At 40.8% G+C, this 21,372-nt stretch overlaps 1 protein-coding gene across 1 annotated transcript in view; it reads left to right on the top strand.

Annotated features, from left to right (window-relative positions):
* Positions 1 to 21,372, top strand: part of TIAM1 (TIAM Rac1 associated GEF 1) — a 248,546-nt gene that overhangs the window by 13,991 nt on the left and 213,183 nt on the right. The window contains exon 2 of the mRNA XM_045002300.1: positions 14,976 to 15,172. The gene's annotated coding sequence lies outside the window, so the exon portion shown is untranslated. The remainder of the gene's footprint in view (positions 1 to 14,975; positions 15,173 to 21,372) is intronic.

Here is a 21,372-nt window from a genome sequence, read left to right as displayed (position 1 = left end):
TACAGACCACTTTGTGCATCACTGAGTTCCATCTACCTCTAATTGCATGTAAACACTCTTTATCTGCACATCGCAACACTACACAACAACTTTTGGGTTCATAGGCTAGGAAATAAAGCATATCTTATCTACTTAAAACTACAGGAAAAAATGTAGGTAGGCATAATGTAATTACAGAATGCTGTTGGAATTTGGCAGGAACAATGGTGTTAATGCCCCATTTCTTGCAAAACCACGTTTCATGACCATATATACTCAGGACTTAAGATGGCAACATGAGCAATTCAGTGATTTCTCCTAGCATCATGCTGAGGCATTAATTGCCAACATCACTTCTTGCAGAACCTTGGAGGTCTCTTTTACTATGTACTGAGTAGGCCTAACTCTGCTTGCCTTAAGAGGCTTGACAGGACCACCACTGAAGGTTGGGAGGAAGAGAGAGTCTGGAGGTAACTATCATGCATGGGCAAGGAGGAAGAAATGGATAATCAACAGCTCTTTAATCTCTGATTTCTGAGTGTATATTCTTGAGCTTCTGTCCACATAGGTTCCAACCGTTCTTGTTTGTGTGGGTTTATGGAACTTACCTACATGAGTAATTTTATTCACCTGAGTAGACCCATTGAGCCCTATGGAACTATCCAAATAAGTAAAGTTACAAGCATAAATAGCTGCAGGATTGGGCCCAAAGCACTGGCCTTCAGTCAGAATCCTTGGATTTTTGTATGAGTGTACTCTTTCTCTGAATTCAATGGAAATGCATGGATTTTGTGTTAAATTCTCTGATTTGTCTATAAATACAATTTGACAGTTTATACAAAATTAATAACCCAGTCAATCCTTCATTTGGACAGTAGAGGATAATCTAGCATGTAGCTATTTATATAGGAACATAAAGCAATAGCCTCTTTAAACCTCATATGTGAACATAAAACCTATCAACCAGTACTGAGTAACGGATACTCAAGAAAGACTAGGGGAAAAATATATCTGAAATAAACATAACACAAACACGGTATTGCCAGAGCTAGTTGTCACACTGAGCACTTTATTGCCTTACACTGTGGTACCAATTCAGCCCCATTAGTTTGTATCTATGATTCTTAATTAATAATATATTCCAACACAAATGGTATTTAATTGTATAAAAATTATATGCTACATCTCTAATAATGAATATCCAATTCTGTTACTCTAGCCGTTGTGATAAAAACTAATAATAATGCCTATCTCTTTTTATCAGTGGCTCTCAAAGTGCTTGACAGAGTATCCTTATCCTCATTTTACAGCTGGGAAAACTGAGGAACAGAGGTGATGCTCACCCACCCAGTAGGCCAGTGGCAGAACCAGGAATAGCATCTAGGTCTCCTGAGTCACAGTCCAGTGTATCCACTAGGCCACACTTCAGTGATGCTCTCTGCTGTTGACTTTGCACTATATTATAACTTCTGTTCTTTTGCAAGCAGCTGGTGAATTATTTTCAAGATTTGTTAACACTACTTTTTTACAACCATCCCTTCTTCAGCAACCAAGGAGTGTTGAGTCTTCCAAGTTTTGCCTTTTTTTGTTTTTTTTTAAATTTGGTCAGAGTTGCCTCCTGCTGCTGCTAATTTAGGGGAATCTGGATTAGCTGCCTTCTGAAGATTCCGGTCTTCCTACTGGTAGAATATATTAACTTCTTGGTTATCAATATGCCCCTGCATGGTGACAATTTATGGTTCAGGCTTTTTAATTTTAGAGATAGGGCAGAGAGATTAGGATCCACTAGCTTTCTTTTTTTTCTTCTGATTAGTATTTTATATAATGTGCCATAGTATCCATTCTGCAGAAATCACAAGTCAAATAATGCCCCACTGACTCATATGACATGAAGTAAGCACATGTAAAGGATTTTCCTGAATATTTTATATGAATTGATTAATTCTTGTTTAGCCTTTTGCAGATAAGCTGCTGTTTTTGTCTCCACTGTCATATTCAAATAATAATCATGATCCAGAACTTTAAGAGCCAAATTCTAACTTCTCATGGAAGTGCCTTCAAATTGGAACGCATGTATGCTGCAAAAGCAGTATTATAAAACTGTATTCTGAGAGGCAGTGGCCATACATATAGGCCCACCATACAGATTATCTTGGTGTCTGTGTTTGCATAGCTGTTATTGGTGGGTTGGTCAGGAGGTGTATGCCTGACAAACATATAGCCCATGGCCCTTGACTTCCAAGTTCCTTTGTGGCACTTGTTATTGAGGGGTTGAAAAATAGTTTGTAGGTTTGGGAGGGGGCCAGGGATGGGACAGGAAGCTTATTTCTGTGCTTCCCTTCTGCTGACAGTCTTTCTGGCTTTATACCTATGTATGTAGTATTAAACAGTCACAACTTGGTTCTGATCTGGATTGGTGAGAAACTGACACCTTGTAGTATAAAAATAAAATGCCATTTGTTGCCTTTCTGTGGTATATTTCAACAAATAAAATATTTCCCCTTGCGCATCTTTATTCTTTTAAAGAAATTCCTGTCTTAAGATGTAAAGGGGAATTAAATTCAAATTTGGAAGATAGTTTTAAATTGTTTTGTTCTTAAAGCTCCATTTCAGTTTTAAGTAGGTTTAAAAAAAAATCTTAATTGTATTTTAATTTGGTTTGTCAAAGTATAATTGCTAGAAATGAGGTAGGAAACTAATTTAAATACAGCATGTGTAATGGAGAATCCAATTTTCAGAAATCTGTAGAAATATAACTGGAGTCATTGGTGCTGACTTCAGGAATTAAGAGTCAGTTTTTGATGTTTTAGGTTTGAATGCTAATTGGTGATGAAGGAAATAGGAAGGTGATATTTTGTTTGCTATGAAATTGGTGATTCTCTAGACTTATAGCCTTTGGCATGTATATTGGCCCAAATTGTTTGCATGAACCTATAGGATTCTGGTTCTCTTATTTGGATCCAAAATTTTCATTTGCTTTTGGTAACCTCAAAGAGATTATGAAGAAAGAGGTTCTCAGTTACCTTAGGAACTCTGGATCAGTCTTTGTGTTGCATAGGACAGGCATAACACTCCACACCCTGGTGAATAGCAGTGATGTGGGAGGCTATACGCTAGGTACAGAGCAGGTTCTGCTGCCTTTGTCTTGCCTCTGCAGCTATTCCCTGCCCTCGTACCAGGGGCATGTTTGTGAGGGCTGCAGGCAGAATGGGGGGGGTATGCCAGAGGAGGAACGTGTGGCAAGGGGCATGGCAAGGAGAGACCTGTGCCTCAGTGCTAATATCCGTAAAAGCTAGTGCAATGGTGCAGAGGGTAGAGCTTTTCTTAGGTCTTCCCTAGCTTGTTTCAGGGATGGAAGTGGCCCTCAACAGCCCAAGAATAGCTCTCCACCAGCACAGAGATGAATCTCTCCTGAAATTTGGTTAAGATGAGAGCCCTTAACCCCAGTTAAAGTTCTGGCACAATAGCAAGCAACTGCCAGTAGATGTCAAGCAGAATCCCCTGTCCCAAAGCATGTTGCAAACAATTATCATTTGTGCTGTACTACATTTAACATTGAGGAAGGACGTTTTATCACACCAAAAATGAATTTTGCTTACATATTGAGTCCACAAAGCTTGTTGGTGATCTAGTGCTGCAGATCCAATAAATTTGAGACCATCTACAGATTTAAAATTGCCTTTTGAATTTATCCACTAAAGCAATCAATGGCAGGGAAATGATCTACAGAGGCAATATGGCTAGGATGCCATTATCTTTAAAAAGCCAGGATGTTATTTCCTGTTTATTGCTTCACTTTCTTTGAAGATACTCATTTTTGTGCTATGATAATAAAGACCCCATAAAAAGGCAAACATGCTGATAGTTATTATCCAGTATAACAGGCCAAAAATGTTACTTCCCTATTAAAAATACCTATTTTTCAGGGGTATGGAAGGTATTGTTTTGTTTCAATTTAAACAAAACCCCAGCAATTCCCACCCTCTGGCCTCCCAGTGTCAAAACTGACTTGATATTTATTCTTGCACCCTAGAGTGCCCGCCTAAAAAAACACCTAGTGGAGCTGTTTGTTTTGGCTGTGTTTTTTGTTTTGTTTTTTTATCTGGAATCACCCATCCAAAATGCAGCTAGGAAGTTAAATATATTGGCTTCCTAAGCTTGGCCATGCCCTTTTTTGATGTAAATAAAAACTATTGGAGTGTAAATAATAGTGGTCTATTGTTTTAACTGAGGGCTTGTTAAAGGGGACTGTGATATGTGGCAAGCTATTTGGCCTGTAGATTCACACCCTAGCTTGCTGTGCACTAATATCCCATGTAGACAAGCCATAAGAGAGCTTCCCTTTGCAGTTGCAATATTTCCCACACTACCTTGCAGCTATGCTTCAGCTTTGACCTATGGAACCCATCTCTAGGGTGAGAGGATAGAGCAGTGTTCATGGGGCTGATCTTGCAAGGTGCTGAGCATCTCTGGAGAGGTGCTGAGCGCACTCTATTCCCATTGCAGTTGAGGATGTTTGGTGCCTTGCAGGCTCAGACCCCAATGCCTCTTCAATCTGGACTTCTCTAGGGCAGCTGCCAGCAAGGTTACAGATGTGGTGATTCTTGTTGATCACCAGTTGGGACCAGATTTAAATCAGTGATGTAGGGGCAAAAAGTCCATGTTCTGTTGCCAGTCCCCTGAGAACTATCTAGTTCCCCAGGTGATGCCTCTAGAATGGTTAGTTGTACTTGCAAAGGCAGAAAATCTTTGGAATGATGAGAACAAATGTGAGGATTAATTGTTTATAATTTTTTCATGGCCTAGATTTGCAATGGAGGGATGTTTTTAGGGTTTTTCTTTTGTTTTAGAGGCTGTTTTGAAAAAGAAATTAATGAAAATCAATGGTGAAACATCTTCTGTCCTATTTTTCTGACCCTTGAGAAGAGGGTGAATCAGTGCGCCCCTTGCTTCTCCCTGGTTGACAGAAGAAAAGTGTTCATCCAGGGGGTTGTGATGTGTTTGGGCCACTGCAGCCTCTGCAGAAATCTTACCTAACTGGTGGGCATTCAGTTAGGCTGGGTAAGCTCCTGCTCTAGGATGCCACATCAGGATAGTAATGAGAGATGCGGTGAGATAGCTTTTGACATGAGATTTCCCTTTGGTTTTAGTTCTTTGATACATTGGTAGGGAAGGCAGTTGTAGGTGGCTGCCTAACCAGACTATTTGTTCATTTAGCAACTACTCAGTAGCCCTTCAGAATTGACACCAACCTCCAAGCCTTAATAGCCTGGGGAGTTTACATGGGCTGACCGCCTGAGAGACTGTTTTCTCCTGGAGAGACTCCCATGAAATCATACCAGACAGTGGGATTTCTCACAGAATTGTACAATAGTAGCACAAAAGAATCAGTCTGACTCTTCTTTTCCCTTTGCTTTTTGTTTTTAAAACAAAGAGAGAATTTTCAAAGCTGGTAGTATGGTGAACGGTATCAAACAAGATATGTCCGGCTTTTGGAAAATGTATCTGTATTTAACAACATTGCAAGAAATACAGATGTTTGCATTTTATAGTGAAGAAGTTCTTCCTTTAAAAGTGTGCTCTTAGTAAAAGCATCTTCTTGTAGTGTTCAGGGTAATTGCTCCTTCTGGTAGAGTAACAAACATAACCAACAATAACATGGTTACATAAAACAAGCAAATGCCAGACCTAAACAGAAGGTTGCCCCTGTCAGCACTATATTTGTGTGCTTTGCTCTTTTCCCAAAGCAAAAATCTACCAGAAGCACCAACAGACTCAGTGGCACATTTAATTTAATGCATTAGCTGTGTACCTCTTGTTATCTGAGTAAAACTGGACTTGGTTTCCTCCTAGTCTCTTGTGCTCATCACAGAATCATTGCATGATTCATCACAACAGACCTTCTCTCCTCATGAGAGGCTAATCACAGGAATATCGCTGGTCAGGGTTGAGGTGCACTAGCAGCGCTACATGAAGAAGAATTCAGAGTATTTGCACTGTGTCTTGGTATAATCAGTTCTATCAAACCCTTACTCTCACAAATCACCATACTCTCCCAGAAAACCAGCATCGAGAGAAGAGGACTTGCTGCTGAGTACACAAAATACATGTTTGCTTTGAGTTTTCTGAAAAAATCTAGGTGGTTCTTTGCAACGTAATGGGAGTCTGTCCCCTTGTGGTCATGTAGGTTTCCACTTTGATTGGAAATACATTCAGTAGGGTTTATGGCATGTTAGAAGATGTAATATGTAATATCCATTGAGTACATAACATCATGCAAAGAGTTAGATTTAAAATAAACAATGCTGAGGAAATTAATTAAGTGTGCTACTTCATCCCCAACTTGCCTAGAGCATTTAGCTATTGCAGCACATATGGCATGTAAGTTTAGCCACTGTTCTGAGACCCATGCAGTGCTGACCGTAATAGAGTGACTGAATGACAGAGTAGGAGACTTTGAATTTCCTCATTTTTTGTAGTATAGCATTACTAAAGTGAGTAGGAAATAAACCCACTGTGTGTGGGTCTGCAAAACTGGGACATGGCACTTTTTTTTTATAGCAAAACTGCTGTTGCTTCCCTTTTACCTAATTCTTCATCTAAAGAATTATTTGGGGCATTTACAAATGCCTTCACTAGCCAGTCTTGAAAAATCTGCCAGATCTTACTAACAGATGGAGATCTAAAGCTACAAAAGATGAGGATGGACCCACCACCAAGGTTCAGGGGCAACTCCTTGGTGAGAAGCATAGGTCTCCTGCCCCTCCCATGCCAATGCCAGAAGGGGAATGATTCTGGGATTCCTTTTGGTTGCTGTCCCTGGACCCTGTATCTTTTATAGTAGTATTTGATTAGCAAGTGTCTAATAAATATGACCCTCCCACTTTAACTGCAGGAAGGGTAAAGGAGCTTTTTATATTTTCCTACCCGCCCCCTATAAAGTCTCTTGCCTTCACTCAAGGTTTTGGCATTTAGGTATGGGAAGAGGAGAGGAAACAGGTCTTCAGTACATTAACCCTCTCCCTATTCACAGTCTCCATATTTTGGGAGGCAGAAGGAAGGGTGGGTGTTAGAAGCATCCTCCCAATGAATAACTCTAGGCTTGCAGCTTTCTCAGGCTACATAAAGATGACATTTTTGATAATTTCTCTGGTGTCCACAGGGTTCTGAATAGTAGCTGTATGCTTCCCACAACCTTGTTAACTCATCCTTGTTGCTGCTTGGTAGCAGATGCAGCTGTGAGCAGCAGCAGAGGCACTGGAGCTGTCTGTCTGCAGACTCTGGAAAGACGTCACTGCATCGGTTGGCATTTGAAATGTTTCCAAGGTAGAAGCTTCATTATTTTAAATGAAAGCTGAAGTTCTGCGGAAACGGATGGCATGTTCCCTCCTTTCTCCAGGGAAAGTAGAGTAGCTTATCTTCACCATGGGTCAGACAAACTCAGTTAGCCTGAGATTTGGGTTGATTTTTATGAAATTTCGGTGGCACTTCGGCGGCGGGTCCTTCAGTGCTGTCGAAGACACGGAGTGAGTGAAGGACCCGCCACTGTTGCAGACTCGGAGCGCCGCCCGGTGAGTATAAGCGCCGCAGCGGATGGCGCCTTTTTTTATGTCCGCTCCCCCGCTTTGCCCCAGGCCCCCTGAATCCTCTGGGCGGCCCTGTCTCTGAGTCAAGGAGCCCTGGGTACCTGGAGATCAGGATTTAACAGAGGCTGTTGTTTCCCTTTGTAATGTTTGCACCCCACTGGTGTAGCTTGTCGCTTGCAATCTGTACAAATTTGTGTAATTCTGATCAGTCTGACATACGAATTATATAACTAGCTGGATTTTTATTATAAAATGTGTATTTTTTGATGTATGGTATATTTCATATGGTGGTTTTTAGGGGTAATTTGGAGGAATATATTTTGTTAAGTAAAACCAAATATTACAAAAGGAGCTTACTAAGCTTCTCTAAGGATTTCAGTATTGGATTTGCAATATGAAATCTGAGCTTGCTTGGAAAACTGCAGTAAAGTTGACAAACTTAAAGATGCAGGTTAATTTAATGGCTGTTGATGAAAAAATTAAAGCACAATGAGGGCTGGTCTACACTAAGGGGAAAAATCGATATAAGATACGCAACTTCAGCTACGTGAATAACGTAGCTGAAGTCGAAGTATCTTATATCGATAACTTACCCGTCCTCACGGCGCGGGATCAATCTCCGGGGCTCTCCATATCGACGACGCCACCGCCGTTCGCGGTGGTGGAGTTCCGGAATCGATATAAGCGCGTTCGGGGATCGATATATCGCGTCTAGATGAGACGCGATATATCGATCCCTGAAAAATCGATCGCTACCCGCCGATACGGCGGGTGGTGTAGACGTAGCCACACAGAGGTTTATTGCAGGGTCAGCATCTAGGCAGGCAGACTGAAGTTACTGGGGGTCTGTTCTAATGCTGGGATCAACCCACAGAGCTCATTGTAGGATTCAGGCCATTGTTTGCAAACAGAATGCCAGATTCTGCTGTTTTTTACTTACTCTGTGAGTAGCTCCATTATCTTGCCACTCTTACTCACATGGTACCTTATACTACCAGCAGCTCTGTAAGTGATAAGGAGCACTATTGTCAATAGAGCTGATTGTGGAGTAAAGCACTACCTGAGTAGGAGGGGCAGAGTCTGGCCCAAAGCATTGAGTAATACTAGAGTATTTCTACAGCTGCTTTTTTGTTTTTCATGCAACTGAGCAAGGTTGGCTTGTTTGTTATCCTTTCTCTGTGTTGCTGGATAAAGTTGCTGTTTTGAAGCGTGTAATTACTCTGATGACCAAAAGTAACAAAATGAACAGGTCTGTTTATGCTGAGCATTGATAGCTTCTGTGGTTATTTCTTTGCCCCCAGAGTTAAAGCTGTGAAGTTAGAGATGAAACCTGTATTTCTTATTTCCCAGGCTGGGATTGTAATTGTTGTTAGGATCTTTGTTTACATTAATTTAAAAGCAGCATTAATCTGAGTAATTGTCAAAAGTCTGGAGAACTATGTGGGTGATCAGAAATATTTCACGTGGGGGGAAGGAAGGTTGCGGGGGCCATGCAAAGCCAAATTCCATAAAATAAACAAATATAACTATACAAACCTGTGTGTTAGAAAGGAACATAATGGCCATACTGGGTCAGAACAAAGGTCCTTCTAGCCCAGTATCCTGTCCTCTGACAGTGGCCAATGCCAGGTGCCCCAGAGGGCATGAACAGAACAGGTAATCATCAAATGATCCATCCCCTGTTGCCCATTCCCAGCTTCTGGCAAACAGGGGCTAGGGACACCATCTCTGCCCATCCTGGCTAATAGCCATTGATGGACCTATCCTCCTTGAACTTAACTAGTTATTTTTTGAATCATGTTATAGTCTTGGTCTTCACAACATCCTCTGGCAAAGAATTCCAGAGGTTGACTGTGCATTGTATGAAGAAATACTTTCTTTTGTTTTAAATCTGCTGCCTATTAATTTCATTTGGTGACCCCTAGTTCTTGTGTTATGAGGAGTAAATAACACTTCCTTATTTACTTTCTCCATTTCACTCATGATTTTATAGACCTCTATCATATCCCCCCTTAGTCGTCTTTTTTAAGCTGAAAAGTCCCTGTTTTATTAATCTCTCCTCATATGGCAGCCATTCCATACCTCTAATCATTTTTGTTATCCTTTTCTGAACATTTTCCAATTCCAATATATATATATATATTTTGAGATGGGGCGACCACATCTGCACGCAGTATTCAAGATAAAATCACAAGTGATGTAGAGAAAGTGAATAAGGAAACGTTAATTGTTCCCATAGTATAAGAACTAGGGGCCACCAAATGAAATTAATGGGCAGCAGGTTTAAAACAAATAAAAGGAAGGTCTTCTTCACACAGCACACAGTCAACTTGTGGAACTCCTTGCCTGAGGAGGTTGTGAAGGCTAGGACTATAACAGGGTTTAAAAGAGAACTGGATAAATTAATGGAGGTTAAGTCCATTAATGGCTATTAGCCAGGATGGGTAAGGAATGGTGTCCCTAGCCTCTGTTTGCCAGAGGGTGGTGATGGACGGCAGGAGAGAGATCACTTGATCATTACCTGTTAGGTTCACTCCCTCTGGGGCATCTGGCATTGGCCACTGTTGGTAGACAGGATACTGGACTGGATGGACCTTTGGTCTGACCCAGTACAGCCGTTCTTATGTGTTCTTATGATGTGGTCATACCATGGATTTATATAGAGGCAATATTATATTTCTGTCTTATTATCTATTAGGGTAATCAGATAAAAAGTGTGAAAAATTGGGACAGAAGCTGGGGGGGGGCTAATAGGCACCTATATAAGAAAAAGTCCTGAATATCTGGACTGTCCCTATAAAATCGGGACATCTGGTCACCCTATTATCTATCCCTTTCTTAATGATTCCCAACATTCTGTTTGCTTTTTTGACTGCTGCTGAACAGTGCGTGGATGTTTTCAGAGAACTATTCACAATGACTCCAAGATCTCTTTCTTGAATAGTAACAGCTAATTTAGACCCCATCATTTTATATGTATAGTTGGGATTATGTTTGCCAATGTGCATTACTTTGCATTTATCAACATTGATAAAGATTTAACTTTTCACATAGTCAAATATTAAAATAACAAAAAGAAGTAACTTTGCCCTCCTTTAACATTTATCAGTCCATAGTCTCTGCGTCAAGGAATACTGGAGTAAAGGGAGCAAACTATTGATTATTTATATTACAGTAACACTTAGAGGACCCAATTGAAATTGAGATATCATTGTAGTAGGTGCTGTACAAACACATAATGACAGACTGTCCCTTCCTCAGACAGCTTACAGTCTATGTAGACAAGACAGACAAAGGGTGGGAAGGGAGACAGAGACTCGGTGAGGTGACTTGCCCAACATCACACAGCAGGTCAGTGATACGTGGGTTCCATTCCCAGCTGTCTCTTGATTCCCAGTCAGGTACCTTTATCCACTAGACCAGTGGTTTTCAAACTTTTTTTCTGGGGACCCAGTTGAAGAAAATTGTTGCCTGCAACCCAACAGAGCTGGGGATAAGGGGTTTGGGGTGTGGGAGGGGCTCAGGGCTGTGGCAGAGGGTTGGGGTGCGAGGGTGAGGGCTGCAGGGTGGGGCTGGGAATGAGGGGTTCAGGATGTGGGAGGGGGCTCTGGGCTGGTGCAGGGGATTGGGGTACAGGAGGGGGTCAGACTCTGAGCTGGGGTGCAGGCTTGGGGGGGGCAGGGATGAGGGGCATGGGGTTCAGGATTCACTCTGGGTTTGGGGGGGACTCAGGGCTGGGGCAGGGAGTTGGGGTACAGAAGGGTGTCAGGGCTTTGAGCTGGGGTGCAGGCTTGAGGGGGCAGGAATGAGGAGTTTGGGGTGCAGGGTCCCAGCCAATAGGAGTGCGGAGCCAGAGCTCGGGGTGGGGGAAGCGCATAGAGCCCCATGTCCCCCCTGCCTAGAAGCTGGACTCACGACAGGCCGCTTCTGGGGCGCAGCGTGGTGTCGAAACAGGTAGGCACTAGCCTGCCTTAGCTGGACAGCACTGTCAACGGGACTTTTAACGTCCCGGTCAGTGGTGCTGACCGGAGCAACCCGGTGCCTTAAATGCTGTGACCTGAACTTTGAAAAACGCTGCGCTAGACTGGGCTTGCAGCCTAAAATGCGTCACTGGCGTATTCTATTGTCATAAGACCAAACTGGTCTCTTTTCTCTTAAATTTGATATATTACTTCAAATTTTAATAGAACAAATTGATTTAAAAGAATGTTAGAACTGCCATCCTGCAAATGATGTGTGGGCTCTTAAGTGCCTAAGTCTCAATGAAAGCCGCTCCTAAGTAGAGTTAGGTGAATGATGGATTTTTTTGGTTTAGTGATACTTTTTGCAATTTTTCAGTGAATTGAAAAGCTGAGGAAAATTTTTAGTTGAAACAAATCAAAATGTTTTGGTAATGTCAAAATAAATGCTATAAATGACAATGGATAGTCATTGGGCTGGGGAAGAGACTGAAGGTATGGCTACACTTGAGAGTTGCAGCGCTGGTGGAGGCTTTCCAGCGCTGCAATTAGTAACTGTCCACACCTGCAGGGCACATCCAGCGCTGCAACTCCTTGGCTGCAGCGCTGGCTGTACACCTGGGTCTGCTTGGAGTATAACGATTGCAACGCTGGTGCTACGGCGCTGCTCGTAAAGTGTGGCCACACACCAGCGCTGTTATTGGCCTCCAGGGTATTAGGAGATATCCCAGAATGCTTTTAACTAAATTACTCCCTTTGTTTTGTTATGCTGCCTCTCTTTGTTTTGTTGTGAACTTGGGGCTCCGGGAGCTGCTTATCTAAAAAACAAACACAACTCCTGTTTGCCGTGATCAATCTGTAACTGACTGAACAACCAAATGAGATAAACCTTGCTGTGAATGAGGCAGGCAGGGGGATGAGTGTTTGCTTGAGGATAGAAACAGCGGAGGCGGGGCGGAGAAAGGGAGTCCGTTGGAGCAGCTGCTTATCTGGTCTGCAGGCTGTTTGCAGTTAAGGGTAAATGAGGGGTCGGGAAAATTTTCTGATTTTGCAAGGCAGGGAGCTGATACACAGTGTCGGCTCCAAAAATCTACTCACTGTCTCTCCCCCGGTCCCTGTCACGCTCCACCCCACCCCCCTCTTTTGAAAAGCACGTTGCTGCCACTTGAATGCTGGGATAGCTGCCCATAATGCATCACTCCCAACAGCCCTGCAAATGTTGCCACACTGCAGCGCTGGTAGCTGTGAGTGTGGCCACACACCAGCGCTTTCCCTACACAGCTGTACGACCAGCGCTGTAACTCCCAGCGCTGCAACTCTCAAGTGTAGCCATACCCTGAAGCAGTTGAGAGAGAGCACTTTGTGAGAGGGCTCCCAGCTGTTTCATGTAAGCAATGTGGGCTTCCAGTCTGACCAGTGTTAATCACCCTCATCTGTGAAAGCAGTAGTTGAGTCTCTGTACTCCTCTGCTGGGATTGCCAGGAATGGAGCCAGTTGATGCCAGTACATTTATTTGTTGAATGCATTTCACCCTATTTGTGATCTCTGCAACGTTAGATTCTCTCTTGGACTGAAACTTTTTATTTCATAAGTTTAATAATAAGAAAAGAATATATTAAGTATAAGTTTTTTGAACACTTATTTTAGTGACATTATTTATTACCGATGAATCTACTTAAGTTTAATTAAATCTTACTACACCTCTACCCCGATATAACGCTGTCCTCGGGAGCCAAAAAATCTTACTGCGCTATAGGTGAAACCGCGTTATATTGAACTTGCTTTGATCCACTGGAGTGCGCAGCCCCACCCCCCAGAGCGCTGCTATACCACATTATATCCAAATTCATGTTATATCGGGTTGCGTTATATCGGGGTAGGGGTCTAGGTGTAATTCATGTGACTATGGAGAAGTATCTCTGTCATCAGAGTCTCTCATTCCCAACAGTTGAAAGCATAATTAAACTTTCTCAGTCAGAAGGGAGCTATTCTTTTAATTACAGCATCTTCTTTATGCCTTGCAAAGCATTCAGCCTACAAAGAATAGCTTGACAGTTTACTAAATTTGATATGCATGCTTTCTTACTATCCCTTTTTCTTAGATACAATGCTGACCGGAAGAAATGACACTGAAAGACCCATAGTACTACTGTACCCTTTGCTTTGGCTGAAGCTGGTGAATTTTTTTTTGAAGTATTAATAGCATCAATAGACTTTTTTAGTGAAGTAGGACAAAACCACATCAGAAGTTACTCTTCTAGGCTTTCTTCACCATCTTTGTTCTATTAACTCTCTCAAAAAGCAAATTTTTAGATGAAAGTTCAGTATTTGGGGGGAAAAATGTAAAGAAAATTGTGATTTCTCTATGAAATACACACAACTTCCAGATGTGTAAATGGGTGTGTGTAAATTAATACTTTAAAATGTTAATTATAGAATGGTAATTCCCAAATGGGTGCCTTATATGGAGCTCCCAGGGGACTACAAGCAGGGAACATGCTCTTATGGTTAGGGGATTGGCCTGAGATTTCAGACATGTGGTATCACTTCCTAGCTCTGCAACGAACTTCCTGTGTGATTTTGGGCAAGTCACTTAATGGCTCTGTGCCTATTACTCTCTTCTGTAAGATAGGTTTACTAGCATGGGGGATTGGTGTGTGGATATGTGCATTAATATTTGTGAGGCATTCTAATTCTATGGGGATTAGACCTGGATATGTACTTCGATGTAGGCACACTGAGTTAAAACACGCTTACATACTTTGCATAAAAGCTCATCTGGTTGTTGAGTCAAATCCTAAGTAATTTTCAGTATTATGTAATATTTCTCATTTTTTTTAGTGAAACTAGCAATTTTCTTTATATATTAAAAATGCACTTTTCCTGCCTTTAATTTAGATCCCTGATCTATTTATTTCATAGCTCCTGATTTAGATATTAATTTTGCATACGTTGAAGTGCACATACTTCGGTATCATACACCATACCTACAGTTGGAACAACCGAAATGTGTCTGTATTCATCTTATGTAACTATCCTTATGATGGATACCTTTATGATCCTTCCCCATCTTGATTTTTTCCCTTCTAATTTGCAAAGCAAATTCTGCTTCGTGGGTAGTGTGTGTCATTACAAGAGTCTTCCCTAGCAACCAGATATTTCTAATAATAGCCCAAATTCATTGCCAAAAATCTTGAAATGTGGCAGAGCATCTTTGAACCCCAGGATGTTACAGTGCAGCCTCTCTAATAAGTTAAAGCCTACAGTTTCTTTCAAATAATTGAATAAAATAAGGTTTACTGAACTGTAAGTAAAATTAATTCTGTGAATAGTGTATGGTTGTTTGAGCCATGAGAGATTCCTCCGATGCTTACATGTTAAAAAAAAAAAAAAATGCTTGTCAATCCAAAATGTTTTTGCTGTGTATCCATGTGTATGATTTCATTTACAGCTTCCTGTCTGAACAGTCATCTGCTTGATGAGCACCTGATTTTGAGAGACATGTATTGCCTTGATAAGCCATGCTGTATTTGATGTTATCTACATAATTGTTGCTGTTGGACCTTCTGCATCTGTTACCTGAAGCAGCACACTATATGATTGCAAGACAGGATGATCAACTAAGGTCTTTCCTTTCGTGCAGAATAGGTATGTATGGTCTTCATTATGTTCATTTTGTGCCTATTAACAGACTTTGGTTTATAGAGACTATTTAAGGTATCTTTCATGTGTGGCCATTCTCTCTTCCCCATCTCCATTTAAAAAAACCCCAAGTCCTTCCTTTTCCAAAGAGCTCCAGAAATAAGAGATGCAAAAGACTTATTAGGTCACTAATTCATCCTTTGGCATTGCAGCATTTCCCTTTACAGTTGATTTTAATTGCTTCCCTTTGGAAGCTATTTCATAGTCTAATAGATTTCACTGTTATTTTTTTCTCCTAATATTCAGCCTATATTTTCCTCTGTTGATTTCATCTCAGTTATGTCCTTTTGTTCCACTTTAACAGTTCCTTTCCCTCCTTGGAGTTTAGATACTTTTACAGTACTTTTCCTTGGATTGATTTTCCTTGTAATACAACTAATGAATTTAAGCAAACATCTTTTAAATTATCTGGCATCACATCATAAGTTGATTTGTTTATAACTTCCTATCACAGGAGTATTTTTCAGCCCTATAGTGAAAGGGTGACCAATTTATGACATATTCTAATTTTAATTAATTTTCATTAAAAAAAAAAAGTTGTTATAAAAGATGACAATGAAAGCACTACAAATTAAGTTCTTTCTTTATCTCCAGAATGTATTCAGTATGCGCAATGCAAGCTTCCCCACACTATCTTGCCTATATGCCATAACTCCTGTTTTTGGTAGGACACTTTATCCTGCAGCAAGTGCTTGTTTGTACTGAGAAAATGCATCAACTAGTATTATGTTTAAACATGATTTTGCCCTTAGCATGGACAAGAATAGTCCTGTTTAAAAAAAATCTTACTGAGATATATGGTAGGTACCAAGTTTTATTTAACATCATGTTAAAGCATGTGGCCAACACATTTTGTAACATAATGTGTTTCTGATGGTAGACCTAGCCTAAAAGGACAGTTCAATCTCTCAGAGGGGTAGCCGTGTTAGTCTGGATCTGTACAAGCGGCAAAGAGTTCTGTGGCACCTTATAGACTAACAAACGTATTGGAGCATGAGCTTTCGTGGGTGAATTCCCACTTTGTCGGATGCATGACATGTAGTTCAATCTCTGTATGCTTTACTGATATGGCCGATAATAGTATCAGCTGGTGCCAATTGTGCGGGTGGATTTCCTGATTTAGAGAGCTGCCTAGCAGGAACTGCATTAAGAACCTAATCCAAAGCCATCTGAAATCAATATGCGTCTCTTCATTGACTTCAGTGGGCTTTGTATCAAACCCTGAGACCACTAACTCATTTCACACTGACCACTGAGTAGTCTTCAGGTGATACAAGGGAACAATAAATGTGTGCCTTCCTTGGTGTATCTAAAATGTAGAAATATACAATTTTCCATTATGGATCATATCATTGCTCCTTTGAGGCTGAAATCCTACACTCAGCAATGACCACTACTTGTTATGTGTAGAGGAAGGTAAAAAAATGTGCAATACTCTACATAGTTTAAGGTTTCCTTCCTGACTTGTGATCAGATTGCACCTTGAAGCATGAGATTTGTTTACTCCTGGCTTTGCCTGCATGACTAAAAATGTTCTTATGTAACATAAAATTCTCTATCTGTCCCTCCCTCCTAAATAGAGACGTGACCTACAAAGAAGTACAGTAACTCCTTACTTAACATTGTAGTTGTTCCTGAAAAATGTGACTTTAAGCAAAACGATGTTAAGCGAATCCAATTTCCCCATAAGAATTAATGTAAATGACAAAAGAATATACACACACACACACACACACACACACACACACACACACACACACACACACACACACACACACACACACACTAGCCCCCCTTGCTCTCCCCACCCCCCTCAGCAAGCAGGCATCTCCGGGAGCAGCTCCAAGGCAGAGGGCAGGAGCAGCACATGGCAGTGGGGGGAGGGACAGCTGCACAGGGAACTTAGGGGAGGGGGGAGATGATGTGGGGGCTGCCGGTCCACCCTGGTTACAATCCCCCCACCAGCTAGTTCCACCAGGCTGCTCTTTCTGCAAGCAGTGGACAAAGCAGGCGGCTGCCAAACAACGTTATAAGGGAACATTGCACAACTTTAAATGAGCATATTCCCTAATTGATCAACAACGTAACAATGAAACCGCGTTAACCGGGATGACTTTAAGTGAGGAGTTACTGTAAACACAATTTTGTACATGGATTAAAAATGATATCACAGAGGTATGTATTTCTGGATCAGAAGTTCTAGATTGTTGGTTAATGTAAAAAACAAGAGGAGCCACTAATAACATAATGAAATGTCATACTTTGATTCACTTTTATACATGTTGTAGAAAAATGATAATCAGATGGAAAATTTGCATTAAGTTAAATAGTTAAAAAAATTCTAATAGTTCATTCTCCAGGGCAATCCTGCCATATGCGTTCAGTTTTCGGAAGTTTGACTGTATACATCATGTGCTTTTAGTTCCAAACAATATAACATTTATTACTGAATTCAGAACAAGTTGTTTTGGAAAAATTTTCTGTAAGGAGTCAAAAGCTGTCTGTAATTTTGATTTCTGCTATGGCATCATTACTATATACAGTATATACCATCTGCATAAAAGAGGATGGTAATGAATATGTATAACACTTAAGTGATTGTTAATTGTCCTAATGATATTCATTGTGATTACAGTTTCTTCAAGGAATATTACAAATACTTCTCTACTTGGGAATACAACTAGATTCTTTCGAGTATCAGAGGGGTAGCCATGTTAGTCTGTATCCACCAAAATAACGAGGAGGCCGGTGGCCCCTTAAAGACTAACAAATTTATTTGGGCGTAAGCTCTTGTGGGTAAAAAACCCACTTCTTCAGATGCATCACTAGGGTGACCAGACAGCAAGTGTGAAAAATCAGGATGGGGGTGGGCAGTAATAGGTACCTATATAAGACAAAACCCCAGATATCAGACCAGTCCCTTTAAAATCAGGACATCTGGTCACCCTAATTGGGACACTTTTAAAAAAAAATTCTTTTGGTGCCATAACTGCATGCCCAGTGCGAAGGTCCAGCGGTGGGCAGGTTGTGGTGTGCAGATCCACACTCTGGAAACACATGGTCAGAGATAAATAACAGCTAATCCCTGTATCCCCTTAGGGGTGCAATCCTGAGCACCACCTGTGTGGTGCTGGGTGCCTATTGTTAATGAAGGGCCAGCATTATCCTAGGTACTTTACAGATAGATATGAAGGCAGAGTTCCTGACTAAATGAACATACTGCAACACATTCGTTGACGGCAACCTGGCCTACACGGCTGTGCAGGTATATTAGGAGGACTTAGACTCTCTCTTCCACGCCCCTGTGCAGTCTGCCTAGATCTTGAGTGTGAAAGGATAAAAAGACGCTACGTAGCTGCTATTCTCCCTACCACAGTGGGGTGAACAGCAGTCACATAATGGGATCTTGGCTCTATTCCCAGTGCACTGTCTAGAGAAGTTTAGGGAGTGGGAGGATACGGGTATGTCTACACTTAAATCGCTACAGCAGCGCAGTTGCAGCTCTAGTGCTTCAGCGTAGACACCACCTATACTGACAGGAAGGGTTCTCCCATCAGCACAGATAATCCACCACCAGAAGTCGTAACTGGGTTGATGGAAGAATTTTCATCAACCTAGCACTGTCTACACCGTGGTATAGGTTGGCTTAGTTATGTGACTTGGGGGTGTGGATTTTTCATGCTCCTGAGACACGTAGGTATGCTGATGTGAGTTCCCTGTGTAGACCAGCCCTGCATGTGCATTGTAATCTGCTTGAAAGAGCCAGTACTGAGGAAGAATTAAGGAAGGAATCAGATGCTCTGAGGTGTGGTTTCTTCCATGCAAGCCCCACCGCTTACACATGGCAGTGTAAAAATGCAATCCAGTCCTACAAGGGTGCCATGCAAACAGGAGGAAAGTGGGAGCGAAAAGGAGCAACAAAAGCCAAAGCATTGCAGTTGTGAAATGGAGCATGTCTTACAATATGCACAATTTAAAAAAATAATTTAGTTGAAATATTCTTAATACATTCATTTCAGTAGGATTTGAGGGGACTAGGCACCAAAATGGAAGTAAAACAAAACTAGTATTTTATTTTGTTACACTGATTTATCTTTCTTCTGTTCATTTGCATGGATGTTTCTAGCAGGACTTGATAGACTTTTTGAAAACCCACTTCTCTTCTCTCTGATTTAATGTTCAGTTCCTGTATTTTGTAGTTTGAAGGAGTGTGTGTGTGTGTGTGTAATTACTTCAAAATCTTAATAAAAATAAATGAGGCTTATGGGGAAGGGAAGACCAGGAATTTGGACATTTATCCACTACCTGATAGACAAAAATGTACTGTGATTATCTCCCTGATGAGAGGATATTGTCTGTTGTTTTTTGTTATAATTGAACCAAAAAAAAGTTGCTTCTTAATCAAAGTACTCACTTTTATTCTTGATATGGCAAAAATTAAATTGCTGGTAGACAAATATAGTGAAAGACCAAAGTTGTGAATCAATGTTCAGCAAAGCTAAGGGTTGAGATTGGAGAGGGTAAGAGGGGAATTACTTCTCTACAATCACATAATGAGTCTGAGAGGTTGTCTGATGGGGATATTTGGAGTAGCTTCCCATTGGAGATGGAAGAAGATTCTGGACATGAAGGCTGCTGCCTTGCATTCTTGTGTCATCACTTACACCTGTGCGAAGTGAGTGAAAAGCGACCACTGTAAGTGAGAGGAATTCTGATTTGGTGCTATTTTGCAACCACTTTGTACTCCCTTTACACAGATGTAAAATAACACAAATGGCAAGGCAGGGCAGACTGTGCCCTTGTTTCCTTTGACAGTCAGAGAGAGCACATTAAACCAGGGGTAGGCAACCTATGGCACGCGTGCCGAAGGCGGCACGCGAACTGATTTTTCATTGGCACTCACACTGCCTGGGTCCTGGCCACCAGTCTGGGGGACTCTGCATTTTAATTTAATTTTAAATGAAGCTTCATAAACATTTTAAAAACCTTACTTACCTTGCATACAACAATAGTTTAGTTACATATTTTAGACTTATAGAAAGAGACCTTCTAAAAAAACATTAAAATTATTACTGGCATGTGAAACCTTAAATTAGAGTGAATAAATGAAGACTCAGCACACCACTTCTGAAAGGTTGCCGACTGCTGCATTAAACTAAAGCTACAGGAAATCATCTTAGACAACACAATAGGAGGCTTCTTGACCAGAGGTTATTCCAATTACACTTGGTATCCATGTGGTATTATGAACTAAGTACAAAATGAATGTTTTGGCCACATCATCTGTCAATAAAGGAACCACTGATCCTGTAATATTATTTTCTGTACTTACCTTCTTTCTTGAATGAGTTCAGCCTTATAGGCATATGATTGCTACACTTGATTGTAACTGAGAGGGCTAATATTATTGTATCATGAATTTTGTTATGAAAGTCCTATCAAGTCTTTGTAAAATACTTTAAGTACAGTATATAGAGTTTAATATATGGTATGTTTCACTTTGTCTTCCATGCTATGTATCTAATGAAATATCCTTTCTAGCTGGTTTCAAAGGGAAAAAAAAATCAAACTCCTATGGAAACAGTGGAACAATAAGTTAGAGAACAATAAAGAATTTTAAAACCCCTAAGCTGAACTGAATGTCTCAGGCACATAACCGATAATAAAGAAAAATTGATTTCTGTGGAACTACAGTATTCACTTCCTTGGCTTTTGACCTAATATCATAAACAACTAAGTTAATTTTCAAACTGTGCTTTACTTCCTAAAATAATTCCCTGAGTATATCTTTTAGAAAAATATCCAGTCTTGATTTAAAAATTGCCAAAAGAGGAGAATCTACCATAACCCTTGGTAAACTGTTCCAATGGTTAATTACTCTCGTTAAAAATTTACATCTCATTTCCAGTCTGAATTTGTCTAGCTTCAACTTTTAGCCATTGCATCATGTTTATACCTTTGTCTGCTAGACTGAAGATCTATTAAATTATTACATATTTGTTCCCCATGTAGGTACTTGGCTGTAAATAGATTGAGCTCCTTGAATCTATCATTATAAGGCATGTTGTCTAATCAGTGAATCATTTTCCTTGCTCTTCTCTGAACCCTTTCCAATTTATCAGCATCCTTTTTGAATTGTGGACCCC

Source organism: Mauremys mutica, chromosome 1 (assembly GCF_020497125.1).
Source record: "Mauremys mutica isolate MM-2020 ecotype Southern chromosome 1, ASM2049712v1, whole genome shotgun sequence".
Lineage (NCBI taxonomy): Eukaryota > Metazoa > Chordata > Testudines > Geoemydidae > Mauremys > Mauremys mutica.
Note: the sequence above shows the minus strand (reverse complement) of the source record. Positions and strands in the feature narration are given on the sequence as shown.